This window comes from Puma concolor, chromosome A2 (assembly GCF_028749965.1).
Source record: "Puma concolor isolate L17-30 chromosome A2, mPumCon1.1.hap2, whole genome shotgun sequence".
Classification (NCBI taxonomy): domain Eukaryota; kingdom Metazoa; phylum Chordata; class Mammalia; order Carnivora; family Felidae; genus Puma; species Puma concolor.
Genome location: NC_141668.1, coordinates 116,436,286 through 116,453,669, shown reverse-complemented (window position 1 = coordinate 116,453,669; position 17,384 = coordinate 116,436,286). Strand labels below are relative to the sequence as shown.

The 17,384-nt window shown below is 38.3% G+C and overlaps 1 protein-coding gene across 8 annotated transcripts in view; it reads right to left on the bottom strand.

Annotated features, from left to right (window-relative positions):
* TMCC1 (transmembrane and coiled-coil domain family 1) overlaps window positions 1–17,384 on the bottom strand; it is a 250,000-nt gene that overhangs the window by 221,201 nt on the left and 11,415 nt on the right. The window contains exon 1 of one of the 8 annotated variants that reach the window (XM_086697360.1): window positions 10,401–13,039. The exons of 6 other annotated variants lie outside the window; for them this stretch is intronic. The gene's annotated coding sequence lies outside the window, so the exon portion shown is untranslated. Of the gene's footprint in view, window positions 1–10,400; window positions 13,040–17,384 lie in introns of those variants that run through there. One more of the 8 variants, XM_086697356.1, reaches the window with a different exon arrangement.

Below are 17,384 nucleotides of genomic sequence, written 5' to 3'. Positions count from 1 at the left end.
ATTTTTTTAAAAAAACAAAATGTTATGAAAGGAAAAATGGGTCAGGCTATGTGCTGACAGCTCAGAGCCTGGAGCCTGCTACAGACTCTGTGTCTCCCTCTCTCTCTGCCCCTCCCCAGCTCATGCTCTGTCTCTGTCTCTCAAAAATAAAAATAAGCGTTCAAAGAAAAATTAAAGAAAAAAAAGCCATCCGACTGGGTGGCTCAGTCATTTATTTAGTGTCCAACTTCGGCTCAGGTCATGATCTTACTGTTCATGGATTCGAGCCCCACTTCAGGCTATGTGCTGACAGCTCAGAGCCTGGAGCCTGCTTTGGATTCTGTGTCTCCCTCTCTCTGTGCCTCTCCCTAGCTAATGCTCTGTATCTCTCAAAAATAAAAATAAGCGTTAAAAAAATTTTTTTAATTAAAAAAAAAAAAGGAAAAATAGGTACCTGGTATACAGAAACTCTCTATTATCTTTGCTTAACTTGTCCACAAATCTAAAACTTCTAAAATAAAATATAGATATATAAATTAATAAACAAGATTACATAATAAATAGCTACAGTACCAGGTGCAGGCTAAGGTAGCACCACAAAACTTCAGAAAGATTCACGCACAGTGCCTCAGATAAAAAAGTAGTGAATAAATATTAGATGTAAAAAATGAGGCTAGGCCTTGTTCACAGAGTTACACAATAGCACAGGTAGAAGAAGAACAGAACAGACCTAGAACAAGCTCATCACTCATTTGGCCAAACACATTCCTTTTCCCACCTACACAGAACTTTCCAAATAAATTTCCTTTCAGACAACCCAAAAACTTACAGGAAAAAATCTACACAGAAAAGAAAATGCCTGTAAACAACACTGTCACCTTATCAACGTGAAACTACTCCCTCTTCACCCTGGATTAGGTTTTTTTAGAAAAACATTTTAACATAATTATGCCTTATCTATTTCTAAAGGTTAAAGATCTTATCCTCTACAGATCAGACCTTACTATAGAGTTCAAGACTCAAATTACTGATGAAACATAAAGTATGTCAAGATTTGTTCTTACTGGCTTCTTAAAATTAATAATAAAGCAAAGTGTTCAAAAAAAGGATACTGACTGGAAAGGGGCATAAAGAAACTTTCTAAAGGGAGGAAAATATTCTACAACTTAATCAGATTGGTATTTATATGTATATATAATTAATGTAAAGATATATATTTATATATATTATATATAAAGCATACATTATATGATGTAAAATTCACTGAGCTATGTATACCTCTTAGATTTGTGCATTTACTAGAAATTATGCATTTTTAAAAATGGAATTAAAAAAATAGTATTCCAAAGAATTATCTCATTATCCCAAAGCATATGATATAGTAAGAGTCAAATTTTTGTCTTCTTTTAGTAAAAATAATCAAGCACACAGAAGTAAAACAATCTTCCTTGGTATCTCAAAATCAAGAAGAAAAACAGGTCTTCCAACTCTGTTATATCATCAATCTAACCTTTGTGCCTCAAAGACAATGAGATTGAATCTTGAGATTCTTCTGAGAGTGAGAAAAGAGAAGAGGGTAGATAGAACCAATTCTAATTACATCAACATACTCACCATCCCCAAATGCCATATCCTTATTCTTCAATGAGAAAATTATTTTAATTTTTTTAAACGTTTATTTATTTTTGAAAGAGACAGACAGTGGGAGAGGGGCAGACGGAATCTGAAGCAGGCTCTAGGCTCTGAGCTCTCAGCACAGAGCCTGATGCAAGGAGCAAACCCATGAACCATGAGATCATGATCTGAGCCGAAGTCAGATGCTTAACTGACTGAGCCACCCAAGAGCCCCAGAAAATTATTTGTAATTGTTTTTTAAGTTTATTTATTCATTTTGAGAGAGACAGGGTGAGTGGGGGAGGGGCAGAGAGAGACAAAGACAATCCCAAGCAAGCTTCACACTGCCAGCATGGAGCCCAATGCAGGGCGTGAACACACAAAACATGAGATCATGACCAGAGCCAAAACCAAGAGTCAGACACTCAACCAACTGAGCCACCCAGGAGCCCTGAAAAAAAATTTTTTTAAGTAAATTCTACATCCAAGGTGGGGCTCGAACTCATGACCCTGAGATCAAGTATCACAAGTTCTACCAAGTGAGCTAGCCAGGCACTCCAAGATAAAATTATTTTTATCCAGAATTGGTTGTGAAATAATGCAAAGAACACAAAAGAAGTTCTCAGGTTCACACTCCCTCTAAAAACTATCACAATGCTACCTCGTGCTTCATTCTATAGTTTTTCCAAGGACGTTATAAGGCAACCATACTCTCTTGCCTTAAGTTTTGTCCATTTACGTGTCTACTGTAAGAAAGTGAAGAGTGTACAGATAGGCCTCAATGGACTGAGATAAAGTATGGCTCTTATTTCACAGTCACAAAATTTTAGCGTTGGACCACATCTGAGCTGCCAATTAGCCATTTAATGAATAAACTAAATCCTAAAACAGTTACGGGACTTGCCTAAGATTTCACAGCTGGTAAGAGGCAGAGTCAAAGCTGAATCCAGCCTTCTATTCACCATACTACACCTATATCTCTGCCCAGTTAAAAGCTGCATACTATCTTACCTAAAGTGGTAATTACACTCTGGGTAAAAATGGTTCATATTATCCAAATTCTCATACCCACCTGCCTCACCACACTAATATTTTAATTAATTTATAATCAGAATTGTAACTGTCAACCAGTTATACAGTACCTTCTTTTCTCAGCAGTAAAATCCCCTTAGTAAACCGGTTTAATACCAAAAGGTTATTTGGCACATAAGTAATCATGGCATACAGAGAAGGATAGTTTTAAAGAATACATGCAGCAAATTCTTCATGGCAAACCACCTTATTTCGCCAAAGACATTCATATAGTCATTTATCCAATCAGCAAACACTGAATTGCCGACTAGATGGCAGGTACTATATTAGGCCTAAGGAAAACAAAGACATAGATACAAGGGACTCTGGTTTAGGTAGGCAGACAACAACAGATTGTGGTAAGAGCTATGGTGGAACAGCCAAGGTCCCAGAGGAGGAACAGCTACTCCAATCTGGAGGGTCAGGGAAGTCAGACCAGCTTCTTACTCTCCCAAGCATTAAATTAACATTTGCCCTAGAAGCTCAGGCTTCTCATTCTTGAAATCCATGATTTTAAACCCAGGTCTCTTACTGACATAAAAGTCTTCAAAATCTATGTCTGAGTCAAAAGAAAAACAGCATTACAATATTATCCTATTTATTTAAAACTGTTATAGTCAGTTATAGTCACTGTTACATAACTGCATTTGTATATATTTTCAAAGAGACATGTATGGAAGGATATTTATAAAAACTTTTATGGTAATCATTCCTGTAGGATAGGATCTCAGATTGTTTCAATGTTTTGACACTTTATCTGAATTAATTTTAAGAATTCTCCTACAGGGGTGCCTGGATGGCTCAGTCAGTTAAGCGTCCGACTTTGGTTCAGGTCATGATCTCGCAGTCCATCAGTTCGAGCCCCATGCCAGGTTCTGTACTGACAGCCCAGAGCCTGGAGCCTGCTTCAGATTCTGTGCCTCCCTCTTGCTCTGCCTTTCTCCCTCTCGCTCTGCTCCTACAGGAGTGCCTGGCTGGCTCAGTTAGCAGAGCATGCAACTCTTCATCTCAGAGTCGTGGGTTTGAGCCCCACACTGGGTGGAGAGATTACTTAAAATAATTAATTTTTAAAAATACTCCTATAATTTTTTATTCTACCATAACCAAAGTAGGTGGGACAGAGCAAGCACACAGATAAAAGCTGAATAAACTATTACTGTACTTATATCAACCTGTCTCCCCTATTCAGAGTATTATTTGTCGCATGAGGGACACTAATGCCACATACTTGAGATCTTTTATTTACACTTGTAAGAAGGGCCACTTCTGGGAAAGTTTCTGGAAAAACAAGAAAGGTAGATGGGGACCAAAAATAAATGGGCTATAATCACAATGCTAAAGGTGTTTAGACTTCATTCTGTGGGTGACAGAAAAACACTGAGGGGGTTTTGACCTAAAGATTAACAATCAACTTTTTTTTTTCAACTCCATTCTTTAACCAGGTATCTCTGGTAGCAACTGTGATACATAAACAGGAAATGACATAAAGACAAAGAGATGTGTTAAAACGTTGTGACTATGTTTAAAAAAAAAAAAAAGACAAATGCAAATTTTTAGCAGCAGTATCTCTGATGGATAAGACTACAGGCAGTCTCCTACTTTCAGTGTTATACATTTCTATAATACCTGCACTTCTTAAAATAAGCATGTATTAGATTTATAACCAGAAAAAAATAAGAATGGCTATCACAATAGCTCAAAGGGGATGCAGGGAAAATGATGAAAGTTTGGATTACAGGTTCTATAAGAGCAAGAAACTGATCTTACTTACCACTCACTCCCTAGTACCTTGTACTGTGCCTAGCACATATTAGGTGCTCAATAAATGTGACAGAAGAGTGAATGAGTGAACAAATGAACATCCTAAAGGCTCAACGAAGAAGAAACATTTCAGAAGTAAAATACACATTTGTTTATCAACATAAAAGCCAGAACAGGAAAAAATTAAAGATATCCTCAAGTTTTATGGACTAGTTGGCTAAGTGAATGATGAACCATTAATCAAGATAAGTAAAACTAGAGGAAGTATAGGTATACAGGAATGCAAAGAGATCATGGCAAAATGCCAATGAATTTGGTAGAAGGCATTAAGTTTCAGGAACCAGTAGGGAGTATAGGCTGAAGATGGAGATTTGGGAATCACCCATACAAACTTACATCAGAGATCAGAGCTACCACATACTTGTTATGGATTCTCATGTTCGTAATCAACAGGAGAAAAGGATAGGCATATCAAAATAAAATACGTGCACTATTCTGGGGGCCCTGGTACTCTGATTTTTTGCCCCACTGATATGTATGTATGTATGTATGTATGTATGTATATATGTATTTTTGAGAGAGAAAGAGTGCAAAAGGGGAAGGGGTAGACAGAGGGGAAGGGTAGACAGAGGGGTAGACAGTGGGGCTCAAACTCAGGAACCATGAGATCATGACCTGAGCCGAGATCAAGAATCAGACACTTAACCGACTGAGCCATCCAGGCTCCCCTGCCTCACTGATTTTTAAACTTAGATTATTAAATAAATACACCTTAGGGGCGCCTGGGTGGCGCAGTCGGTTAAGCGTCCGACTTCAGCCAGGTCACGATCTCGCGGTCCGTGAGTTCGAGCCCCGCGTCAGGCTCTGGGCTGATGGCTCAGAGCCTGGAGCCTGTTTCCGATTCTGTGTCTCCCTCTCTCTCTGCCCCTCCCCCGTTCATGCTCTGTCTCTCTCTGTCCCCAAAATAAATAAACGTTGAAAAAAAAAATTTTTTTTAAATAAATAAATAAATAAATAAATACACCTTAGGTGTTAGAGTCTTAATCTCTCATTTGCTTCCCAATAGGATACAAAGACCCACAGCTCTACTTTATATTGTTATCATTTGCTACAAACAGAATTCTGGGCTCACAAATCCAGGACAGATCAGAAATTCAATACACATGGCATTATTCACTATAAACATATAAAATTTATATACTGGTTTTATTAAATATTATCTACTGATAAACTATTGTAAAGTAATAGTTTGTCACTGACTTTATTTTTGAATACTTTTTCATCTTATTTCCAGGATTACAACATGACACTTTCAACTATCCTTACCTATGCAAATCTCTTCCTCCTCCAGTTCATTCTACCTATGAAATAGGGACTTCCCCATTTCCTTTGTTTCAGCTCTACCTCTAGAAATCCACTCTTCCTATCTCAAACTGACCATACTCAAAACTAAGTTCAAAAGGTCAACAAATGGGCTAGACTAGTCTCATAAATGCAGAAACATACAATATAAGACTAATTTGTCCCCATGCTTTTACATGTTATCTTTCATGCCTGTAGTGTTATTTCCTTTTTCCAACATTTATCTAAATAGAGGCCATAGGTCATATCTTAACCATTTCAGCATTCACCTATTCTCTTCTTTCTTTGAGGTTCCATAATACAAATTGAGTGGCCTTCAAAAGTTAGTTATGTTTTCCTCTATCTACATTGAAAAATAAGACTTTTAGGGTGCCTGGATGGCTCAGTTGGTTAGGCATCTGACTTTGGCTCAGGTCTTGACCTCATTGTTTGTGAGTTCAAGCCCCACATGGGGCTCTGTGCTGACAGCTCAGAGCCTGGAGCCTGCTTCAGATTCTGTGTCTCCCTCCCTCTCTGCCTCTCCCCACTCATGCTCTGTCTCTGTTTCTCTCTCAAAAAATAAACATTAAAAAAATTTTTTGCTTTAAAAAGCAAGCTTCTTGAAGAGAGATTCCCTATCAATAGTGAGGATACAGTTGGCATTCAATGAATACTTACTAACAAAATGGAAGCTCTGAATTTGTATCTTACATTTTTGGCTTCCTAATCCTCCTGTGCCTCCACATTGTCATATACCAGAAATAAAATGTATTCTTTTTTCATTTTACTAACAGATATTAGACTAACTTAAATCTAGATTTATTTCATTTTTAAGTTTTTTTATTTATTTTGAGAGCAAGAGAGAGAAAGAGAACAAGAGAGGGGCAGATAGAGAGGGAGAGAGAATACTAAGCAGGCTCCGTGCTGTCAGCACAGAGCCCGACTCAGGGCTCAAACTCACAGACCTCGAGATCATGACCTGAGCCAAAACCAAAAGTCAGATGCTTAACCGACTGAGCCGCCCAGGCACCCTAAATTTATTTTACTTTTTAAATATTTTCTTAAATGTTTACTTATTTTTGAGAGAGAGAGAGAGAGAGAGAGAGAGAGAGGGAGGGAGGGAGGGAGGGAGGGAGGGAGAGAATGAGAATGAGTTGGGGAAGGGCAGAGAGAGAGGGAGACACAGAATCCAAAGCAGGCTCCAGGCTCTGAGCCAGCAGCAGGGAGCCTGATGCGGGGCTCGAACCCATGAACCGTGAGATCGTGACCTGAGCTGAAAATGAAGGCTTAAACAACTGAGCCACCCTGGAGACCCAGATTCTAACAATTTTAAAGATGAGGAATGAGACTCTAATTAGGTCATACAGGTAGTTGGAAGCAAAGGCTAGAACCAAGGCTTCTAACTTCTAGAAAAGGTATTTATTGAGTGACTGATACACATGGAGAATTCTGTGAGGCACTGTATTAGACCAGTGCCCACTCCTGTGTACCAAGACACTTCCCACTGATGTTCAAAAATATTTAAAACATTAATTAAAGCTTACATTCTAAGGAAATTTCTGTATTAGGAGAAGACACTGTCCACATTTCTAAAAAATATGTTAAAAATAAGCAGGCAGAGGGGGGAAAATCTTTAAAGTAGGAAAGAATTTAGAATTTCAAACAATTTACTCTTCCTGTCCTGGCTGTTGTTTACTGTTAAAAAGAGTAAGACCATCAAAAGACATCTCTACCCAAATTTCATGACCTAATAGTTTAAGAAAAATAAGCCTTATTCCTGTTGGCAAATGATCTGCTTTTGTCACATCACACTAAAGCATTAGCTCTGTCACAGGATTAGAGTACAGCCATCTGAGGACAAAAGTCCAGGCAGAAAAAGAAACCATACTGGAATTTGATAAAGACCCCTCAGGAATAAGGCAGTCAGCTGTTTCAATAGCACCTTTCATCTAAGGATCTCAAAACAAATATTATTTACATTATCAAGAATCAAAACGGTGGCACCATGGCTCAATAAACTAACATATCAATGACCTATAGGGAATTCAATACTGATGTTCTGAAACTCAGCCCTCGGTTCTAAAAAACAAGACCTAGTTACAACTAGGGGGTTAGGGGCACCAACATCCCATGCAGTCAAAAATCTGCATTTAACTTTTGACTCCCTAAGAACTTAACCACTAACAGCCTACTATTGACTGGAAGGCTTACCAATAACATGAACTGTGATTAACACATTTTGTCTGTTATATGCATTATATACTGTATTCTTACAGTAAGCTAGAGAAATGGAAATATTAGTAAGAAAATCATAAGAAAAAATACATTTATAATACTGTCATGTTTTTATCAAAAAAATCCGTGTATCAGTGGACCTGCATAAGTTCACACCCATGCTGTCCCAGGCTCAAGTGTATTTGGATTTTGTCCCTAATTCCTGGCACAGAACTCCTAAAACCCTTGGAATTTCAAGAGTGATAGGAGCACTCTTGTTATTCATAACAAGCCTCTTTTAACCACAAAGCAATTTGTGCTAACAAGGTGACTCTTGGTGGACCCTTACATAGCTAAAGATGGGAACCGGTTGTGAGAGGGACCAATCCACATGATTAGAGGGTTGAAACTTTCAGGCCCTGCCCCCATTATGGGGAAAGGGAGAGTAAACCACCAAGGCCAATGATTTAACCAATCATTCCTAGGTAATAGAAACTTCTAAAAAAAACCCTGAACAACAGGGTTTAGAGAGCTTCTGGATAAGTGAACACATGGAGGTACTGGGAGGGTGGTGTGCCCAGAGACAGCAGGGAAGTTCCCCATACCTTGCCCAATGCATCCTCTCCACTGTTTCTGAGTTGCCCTCTTTATAATAAGCCTATAAGCGTAGGTAAAGTGCTCTTCCTGAGTTCTGTGAGTCATCTCAGCAAATTATTGAATCTAAGGAGAGGTCATGGAAACCCCAGAATTTTTTGCAAAGTTGGAAAGGAGTACAGGTGGCCCCGGACTTGCAACTGGTGACTAAAGTGGGGACAGTCTTAGGAACTGAGCCCTCTAACTTGAAGGATCTGACACTAACTCCAGGTAGACAGTGTTAGAACTGAATTCAATTGTTGGACTGGTATCACAAAATTGGACAATTGGTGGTGGTATGGAAAAACCTACACTACACAAGTAGTTAATTCCACTCTATAAAGTTAAAAAAAAAAAAAAAAAGTGGATTTGTTGATACCATCTCCCAGCTTACTTTGCTGCACATGTATAAATAAAAGACCCCAAAATTTAAGCAATATTGTCAGAACAGTTTCTACTGATATAATTAGTAATAATTTTATGCCATCTGGGGTGCCTGGCTGGTTCAGTGGGTGGAGCACGCAACTCTTGATCTTGGGGTTGTGATTTCGAGCCCCATGTTAGATGCAGAGATTACTTAAAAAAATAAAATCTTTAAAAAATAATAATTTTTTGCCATCTTTGTGCCAGGCATTAACCTTAGGTCAAATTATTTCCAATGTATGCAATTCTGAAAGATAGATATTGCCCCTGATAACATATGAGAAAATTGAATCTCATCATTAAATTTCCCACTGCACGCAGCAAGTAGCAGAGTACTAAATCTAGTTATAAAACACAAACCCCTGCCTTCTTCTATGGCAACCCTTACTTTTTATAATGTAGTATAAAATTATAAACTCTCTAACAATCCTTAAGAACATTATGCTAGTCTTAAGGGTGTGTGCCAGGCTTGAGGTTTTTGAGTAACAGCACAGGCCCCATACCTGTTGGTGTTCACATGAAGCAGTATCCTAGGCACCTAGGCATCCTAGTAAAGAAAAGCCAAAGAGCAAAATAATGCTGTGACTCTTTGTGGAGCCAAACCTTCCCCCAGCTTTATCAGTCTTCAAGCAAGTTCTCCACCAGCCACTTTGCTGAACATCCTCACAACAAAGCTGCCCTCAGGAACTGATCATAAATCCAAGCAATTCCTAGGACTCCTAGAATGTATGTATGCCAATCTCCAGTTTCAGACCTAGCTTGCCCAAAAGAAGACTATTATGGAAAATTTATTATAAGTATCCATAACACAACTGTGAGTCCTGAGAGGGAATGCAAAGAAGTCTTCCCCCCAGCCTTATCTCGAAGTCTGTTGTTAAATCACCTGCCCCAATTCAGTAAATGAAATGTGGAAGGAAGAGGAGAAGGGAGGGAGGGAGGGAGGGAGGGAAGGGAGAGAGACAAGCAGACAGACTAGCCTTAAGAATTGCTATCAAAAACATAATACTGACAGTCCATATACAGACCTAGTATTCTAGTTTTCTACTTTATACACTTTTTAAGAACTGCCTTTTTTGGCATTGTATTCTCTTGCTGGTTGGAAAATATTTTATTTTTTTCTTCCCCAATTATCAAGGAACTAAAGTCAATAAGACTTTTCACTACCTTCTGTTACCAATATGAGCACAAAAAAGAGAGTCTAGAGATTAGCAAATCTTAAGAGCTGGGAGGGGCAAGAAAGAGATCATGTAGTTTAAACTCTTACAGGAACACTTATATCTCCAAAACACAATCATCCAAGCTATACTTGAATATCTCTAATGACAGAGACCTCATAATTTTGTCTATTCCACTATGGGACATACCTTATTGTGCAAAAGGTCTTTTCCATAGTGGGATGAAATTCACCTCCAAATTACCTTCTACCCATGGTCTGTCCTCTGGAGCAAGAGAGATGATCAGTCAGCTCCCTTTTGCTTAAAACAACTCTTAAATTTATTTAGATAGTTAAGTTTCCAAGTATTATCTTCTGTGGCAAAACAGCTCCTGATTCAACGGCTCTTCATTAGATACAGTATCTAGGGAACTCATTATTCTTGGTCATAATCATATGGACAATTTAGATTATCACTGTCTCACTGAAGTGTAAAATCCGTAAGTGGACACAATACATATAATCAGATGGTACAAGAACAAAGGGACTATTACTTCCCTTAATTTACCACTGTACATCTATAAATGTTCATCAATGTTAGCCTCTTTTCACAACCACATTATACAATTAACTACCTTAGAGGATGGTGGCTTTCAAATGAAAAATCTATTTTAGGCAGATCATTTCTGTTAAAGAGTAAACTTTACATTTCTATCACACCTATCTTATCACTTTCATACTTCATCCTGCTTAGATTGCCTTGGTTTTCTTTGATGCAACACATCAGATAACACTCCCAGTTTTAGCATCATTTACAAAATTTTTGGTAAGCATGCATATTGTACCATTATTTAAGATCTAGATCTATAATGCTTAGCAAAAGAAGAACTTACAAGCCTGTATAATCACACTGTGCTTTCTGTTTTGAGAGACAGCAAGCGAGCACAAGGAGAGAATCTTAAGCAGCGTGGAGCCCAACATGGGGCTCAATCTCATGACTCATGAAAGATGAGATCATGACCTGAGCCAAAACCAAGAGTCAGACACTTAACAGATTGAGCCACACAGGCAGCCCCACACTGTGCTTTATAACAAATAAGCAAACCAGATTTAAAAGACCAACAAACTGGGAAGAGACATTTGCAACACATACAGTAATACACTGATTTCATTACACATTTCCTACAAATTCATAAAGGGAAAAAAGCAATCAATTAATCAATGAAAAAAGAACCAACATCTAACATTAACAACCAGATCACAGAAAAACAAAGATAAAATTCAACTTCACTCATAAAGAGCAACGTAAATTTGTGTAATTAAAGTTTTTAATTTTAAATTGAATTCCAGTTAACATTCACTTTATTAGTACACTTTATTAGTTTCAAGTGTACAATACAGTGATTCAACATTTCCATACATCACCCAGTGCTCATCCCAAGTGCCCTCCTTAATTCCCATTATCTATTTCACTCATCCCTCCGCCCACCTCTCCTCTGGTAACCATCAATTTATTCTTGATAGTTAAGAGTTTATTTCTTGGTTTGTCTCTTTTTTGTTCCTTTGCTCATTTGTTTCTTAAATTTCACATGAGTGAAATCATATGGTATTTGTCTTTCTCTGACTTATTTCACTTAGCATAATACTCTCTAGCTCCATCCATGTTGTTGCAAATGACAAGATTTTGTTCTTTTTTATGGTTGAATAATATTCCATTGTATATACATACACCATTTTTTATCCATTCATCTGATGGACACTTGGGTTGCTTCCATAATTTAACTACTGTAATAATTCTGCTATAAACATAGGGGTACAGGTATTCCTCTGAATAAATGTTTTTATATTTTTTGGATAAAAACCCAGTAGTATGATTACTGGATCATAAGGTAGTTTCTACTTCCTTTTTTTTTTTTTCTTTGTAAATAATCTCTCTACCCAACACATGGCTCAAACTCACGATCAAGAGTTTCATCCTCTACTAACAGAACCAGCCAGTCACCCCTCTATTTTTAACTTTTTTAAGGAGCCTCCATACTGTTTTCCACAGTGGCTGCACCACTTTGCATTCCCACCAACAGTGCATTAGGATTCCTTTTTCTCCACACCCTTGCCAATACCTGTTGTTTCCTGTGTTTTTGATTTGAGCCATTATGACAGGTGTGAGGTAAAGAGCAATGTAAATTCAATCTGTAATGTAATAACATTTTTTACCTATCAGAGTGACAAAGATCAAAGTGTTGATAACATATCTAATTTGTAAAACGTGGAAACAAGTACCCCACAGATTGCTGATGGGAATATATATTAACTCCAACTCTTTAGAGCACAATTTGGAATTATCTATAAAAATTTTAAATACACCTACCTTTTCTTTGGAGCATGGGTATTCACTGCAACATTTGTAATAGCAAAAGTAGTAGACACTTAGCTGTCAACCTACAGCCATTTCTCCCTTCTTTCAGAACTCCTATCTGTTCAGGGTGGTAATGTACCCAACCCCAAGAGATGAGCCATGATTAGTTGAAACCCACTATGGCTATCATATTCTCTTTACCAGATAATCACTTCCTCAGACACTCCAGGGGTCCGGGGCAGCAAGCAATATGACCTTCACTGAAATGTAAGGAGACATTGCATATGGCGTTGCTACTCAAAACCACAGCATCTGCATCACGTGGGAGCACATCACTGATACAAATTCTCAGACCCCACTCTAAACCTATGGATCAGAATCTCTGTCAGTGGATTCCAGGAATTTGTATTTTAACACATTCCCTAGGTCAGTCTTACCCACACTCTTAAAGTTCATGAAGCACTGTTTAAGACTTCTGGGAATTATTTTCTCCCTTTTTTTTTTTTAACATTTATTTATTTTTGAGACAGAGAGAGACAGAGCATGAACGGGGGAGGGGCAGAGAGAGAGGGAGACACAGAATCGGAAGCAGGCTCCAGGCTCTGAGCCATCAGCCCAGAGCCTGACGCGGGGCCCGAACTCACAGACCGTGAGATTGTGACCTGAGCTGAAGTCGGACGCTTAACCGACTGAGCCACCCAGGCGCCCCTATTTTCTCCCCATTTAAAATGACTAAGCCTTCCCATTAGAAAAATATTTTGAGGGCACCTAGGTGGCTCAGTCAGTTGAGTGTCTGACCCATGATCTCAGGTGAGGTCATGATCTCACAATTTGTGAGATCAAGCCCTGCATGGGGCTCTGCACTGACACCACGGTGCCTGCTTGTGGTTCTCTCTCTCCCTCTCTCTCTGCCCCTCCCCCACTCACTCGCTCTCATTTTCTCTCTCTCTCAAAATAAATAAACAGACATTAAAAAAAAAAAAATTTGCCCTCCATTACCCGTCTTTGAATGCAGTTAGTTGTGCTGCTTGGAGCTAAGGCAGCCATCCTACAACCATAAGGCTACAGCAGAGAAACTGAAAAAACAATATACTAAAAGTAATAGAGTTAAGATAGGGGAAAACCTGGGTTTAATAAATATTACCAAGCAACCACACTAGCCCTGAACCACCTATTTCTTTGTTTCTATTTATATGAGACAACTTAAGAGTCTTTACTGTTTAGTTACTTTTAGATACTATTACTATTATTTACAGTTGAATATATCCTAAGTGATACACTTTATATCAATGGAATCCAATGGAGCTTAAATTCTACTGGAAATAGAGTAATTTGTGTCATTGTTTAATAGCAGCATAGTATTCCATGTTATGTATTTACCATCATTTTATTTCTTTGTGATTCCCATGTGCATGCACAGCATTAAGACAATCAGTACTAGTCTGAGACAACTAACAAGTTTTGGCCCCAATCTGCTACTTCATTCCAACTAGGACATAAGCTCCACTCAGGCAGTAACCTTAACGCACTGCATCTTAAGCAGTTACAACAGAACCAAACATATATGAAAATATTTGATAAATATTTTTAAACAAACAAATGTAGAAAAAGAGGTCTTCCATAAATGCTAAAACTAAGTTATATCTAAGCTTAACTTGTCTACTTTGGTTGTTTGAACAGATCTTCAGGTTGACGATGCTACAAAGATTGAAAACTTCTACTATGAAATAGATAGCAGTGTGAAGAGGTTCTCACAGTCCCTTTCAATAGTCCAATTAGTATTTAAGGTGTCTTTCAGCTCTGTAACCTAGGAAATAAGAATAGCTAAGAGCAAATTGTTTCCTAACCAATCCTCGTATTTCTTCTTTTCTATCGTAACTGCTAAGAATGATTTAAAACCTTGACGGCATGAAACAAAAATCCAGGAACTAAGTTGTTTAGGACACCCTAAAGATTTCAAGGTACATTTTTCAGTATCACTTTGAATGAGCAATTAATCAAACCAGTTGCTAATAGTACTTAAACATCTTATATCTTCTCCTATCCCAGACATTTATCTAGAGTTGCAGATTTTTACCTAAATACAACCTCATCAGGGTTTAGGACTGTTTTGCTATTGGAAAGGCAACATTTCCAATCAGATTTTTATCCCCCACTGCCTCACTGAAACTATTCTTACCAAGGTTACCAATAACTTTCACACCGCTAAATCAAATGGTTATTTCTCAACCATCATCTTAATTGTTTAGTATTTAACATAGTTAATAACAACTCCCTACTCCTTGAAACACTTTCCTTGTTTGGCTTCCAGATACCCTCTCACCTGGTTTCTTCCTATTTCTCTGGCTGGTGCTAAGTTTCCTTTGACTGTTCCTTTTCACCTTCCTCCAAAGATCTCTAAACTCTGGTCCACTCCAGAGTTAATTAAGTTCTTCAACCTCTTCTTACTTCTATCTCTTCTCACTCCCTTGGACCTCATCCAGCCCCCTGGCTTAAATACAATCTTTTTGACAGTAACCTCCGGTGGTACACCTCTAGCAGATCCTCTCTCTTGAATTCCAGACTCATAAACCAGCTACCTACTCAAAATCTCTACCAAGTCTAGTAAGCATCTATAATATATGTCCAAAACTGAGCTCCTGTACTTTCCTTCCAAGAAGGAAGGAAAGTAAGGACTGAAGACTTACTCCTTCAGTCTTCCCCATCTGAATAAATGGTGTCCTTAAGGAACTTAGAGCAAAAACCTTGGAATTGTTCTTAACTCCTTCCTTTCTTTCTATCAGTAAAACATCCAGTCTATCAGTAAAACTAGTTGACTCTACTTGAAAATCAGACCATGTGTCATCACATACACTGCCACCCCACAATGCAAACTGGCGTCTTCTCTCATTTGAATTATAGCAGTAGCCTCCTAACTGGTGTTCCTTCCTTTACCCTTGCCCAATCATTCACCACCAGCCTATTACCAATACAGCAGCCAGAGGCATGATGTTAAAATAGAAATTGGATCATGTCGAACCACTACCCAAAACCCTCCAAAGATTTCCAATTTCACTTAGCATGAAAGCTAAAGACCTACAAAGGACCAACAGCACCAGCAGTAGCTGGGAGCTTGTTAGAAATGATCCCCACCATGGGTAGCCTGGGTAGGTCAGTCAGTTAAGCATCCAACCTCAGCTCAGGTCATGATCTCACAGCTTGTGAGTTCGAGCCCTGCATGGGGCTCTGTGTTGATAGCTCAGAGACTGGGGCCTGCTTTAGATTCTGTGTCTCCCTCTCTCTCTGCCCCTCCCCCCACTTGAGCATGCTCTCTCTCTCTCAAAAATAAACATAAAAAAAAAGGAATGAACCCCACTTCAAACCTACAAAATAGAAACTGAATTTTAACAAAAACAACCTACATAAGCCATATGCACAGTAAAGTCTGAAACGTATTTCTCTAAGGCACCACAAGATAAGCATCTACCCTCCCCAATTCTTACCATTTCCCAGGCAAGCTTCAGTCTCAGGACCTATCACTTGTCATCTGCTATGTCTAGAATGCTCTTCTCTCATTTATCTGCATGACTTGCTGTTTCACATCTTTCAAGCCTTTACTCAAATGTTCCCTTCTCTGTGAGCCATTTGCGACCACTCAATCCTTCCCCTTGATATGCCCTATTCCTCTCTCTTGCTTGTACTTTTCTCATTAGAACTTGTCCTTAGAAGTTACTTATCTTGTTTATTCTATCTCCCCATATAAAACGCAAAAGAAGCTCTATGAAAGCAGACATTGTTTTTCTTCCCCAGTACCCAGAATCCAGTAAGCCCTCCACAAATATTTTAAATGCATAAAACAATAAAACAAATGAGATTTCTCTTCAAAACACTATCCAATAGATTTTGTAAAGTAGTTTCTTACTGTACAAACTGACATTTTCTTAGCATCACATTCAACAAATCCACTTTTTAAAATACACTTAGCACCAGGGAGCCTTGGGTGGCTCAGTCGGTTAAGCATCTGACTTCAACTCAGGTCATAATCTCATGGTACATGAGCTCAAGCCCCTCATTGGGTTCTGCGCTGTCGGTGGAGAGCCTGCTTGGGATTTTCTCTCTATCTGCCCCTGTCCCACTCACGTGCTCTAAATAAATAAATAAATAAATAAATAAATAAATAAATAAATAAATAAATAAATCTTTTAGAAAAATAAAAAATAAATAAAATCTACTTAGCACCTACCATGTAATTAGGCACTATAAACACTACTGTTCATACATTAAGTATGGAGATTTAAAATATCCGATTCATGACAGAGCTATACCATCAAAAAAGTCTGCAGAAATAAAAACTGCATCTTTGAGTGAAGAGAACAAGTATGTCTACAGCTCTCTGCAACACAGTAACAAGACTTTACACTGGTAAAATAGTCTTCCACACAAATTTTCTCACCTGTCCCTCAACAATCTCATGAGGCTTGTGTAAAGCAAGTAATGATAAGCTCACTTTAGAGATAAGAAAACAAATATACTCTCACTCAAAGCATGGCAGTAACAATGCCAAAACCGGGACTGAAGTCTCTCAATTTTCTGATATCACACCTCCCCTTGCAACTGATATTGAAGCAGACTACAAAACCATACAGCCATATTTTATGCTGAAGATACTAAGCTTTCCCAGTGTCTTTGCAGAATGAGAACAAACTCAGTTCATCAGAATCACAATCTCAACTTGAGGAATAAGAATTCGAATGGATTCCTATTACTTATAAGTCTAACCCAGAGTCCAATGACATTCAGGAAGAATGTTAAGAAATGAGCTGCTATATCACACATCAAGGAAGTTCTTATTATGACAAT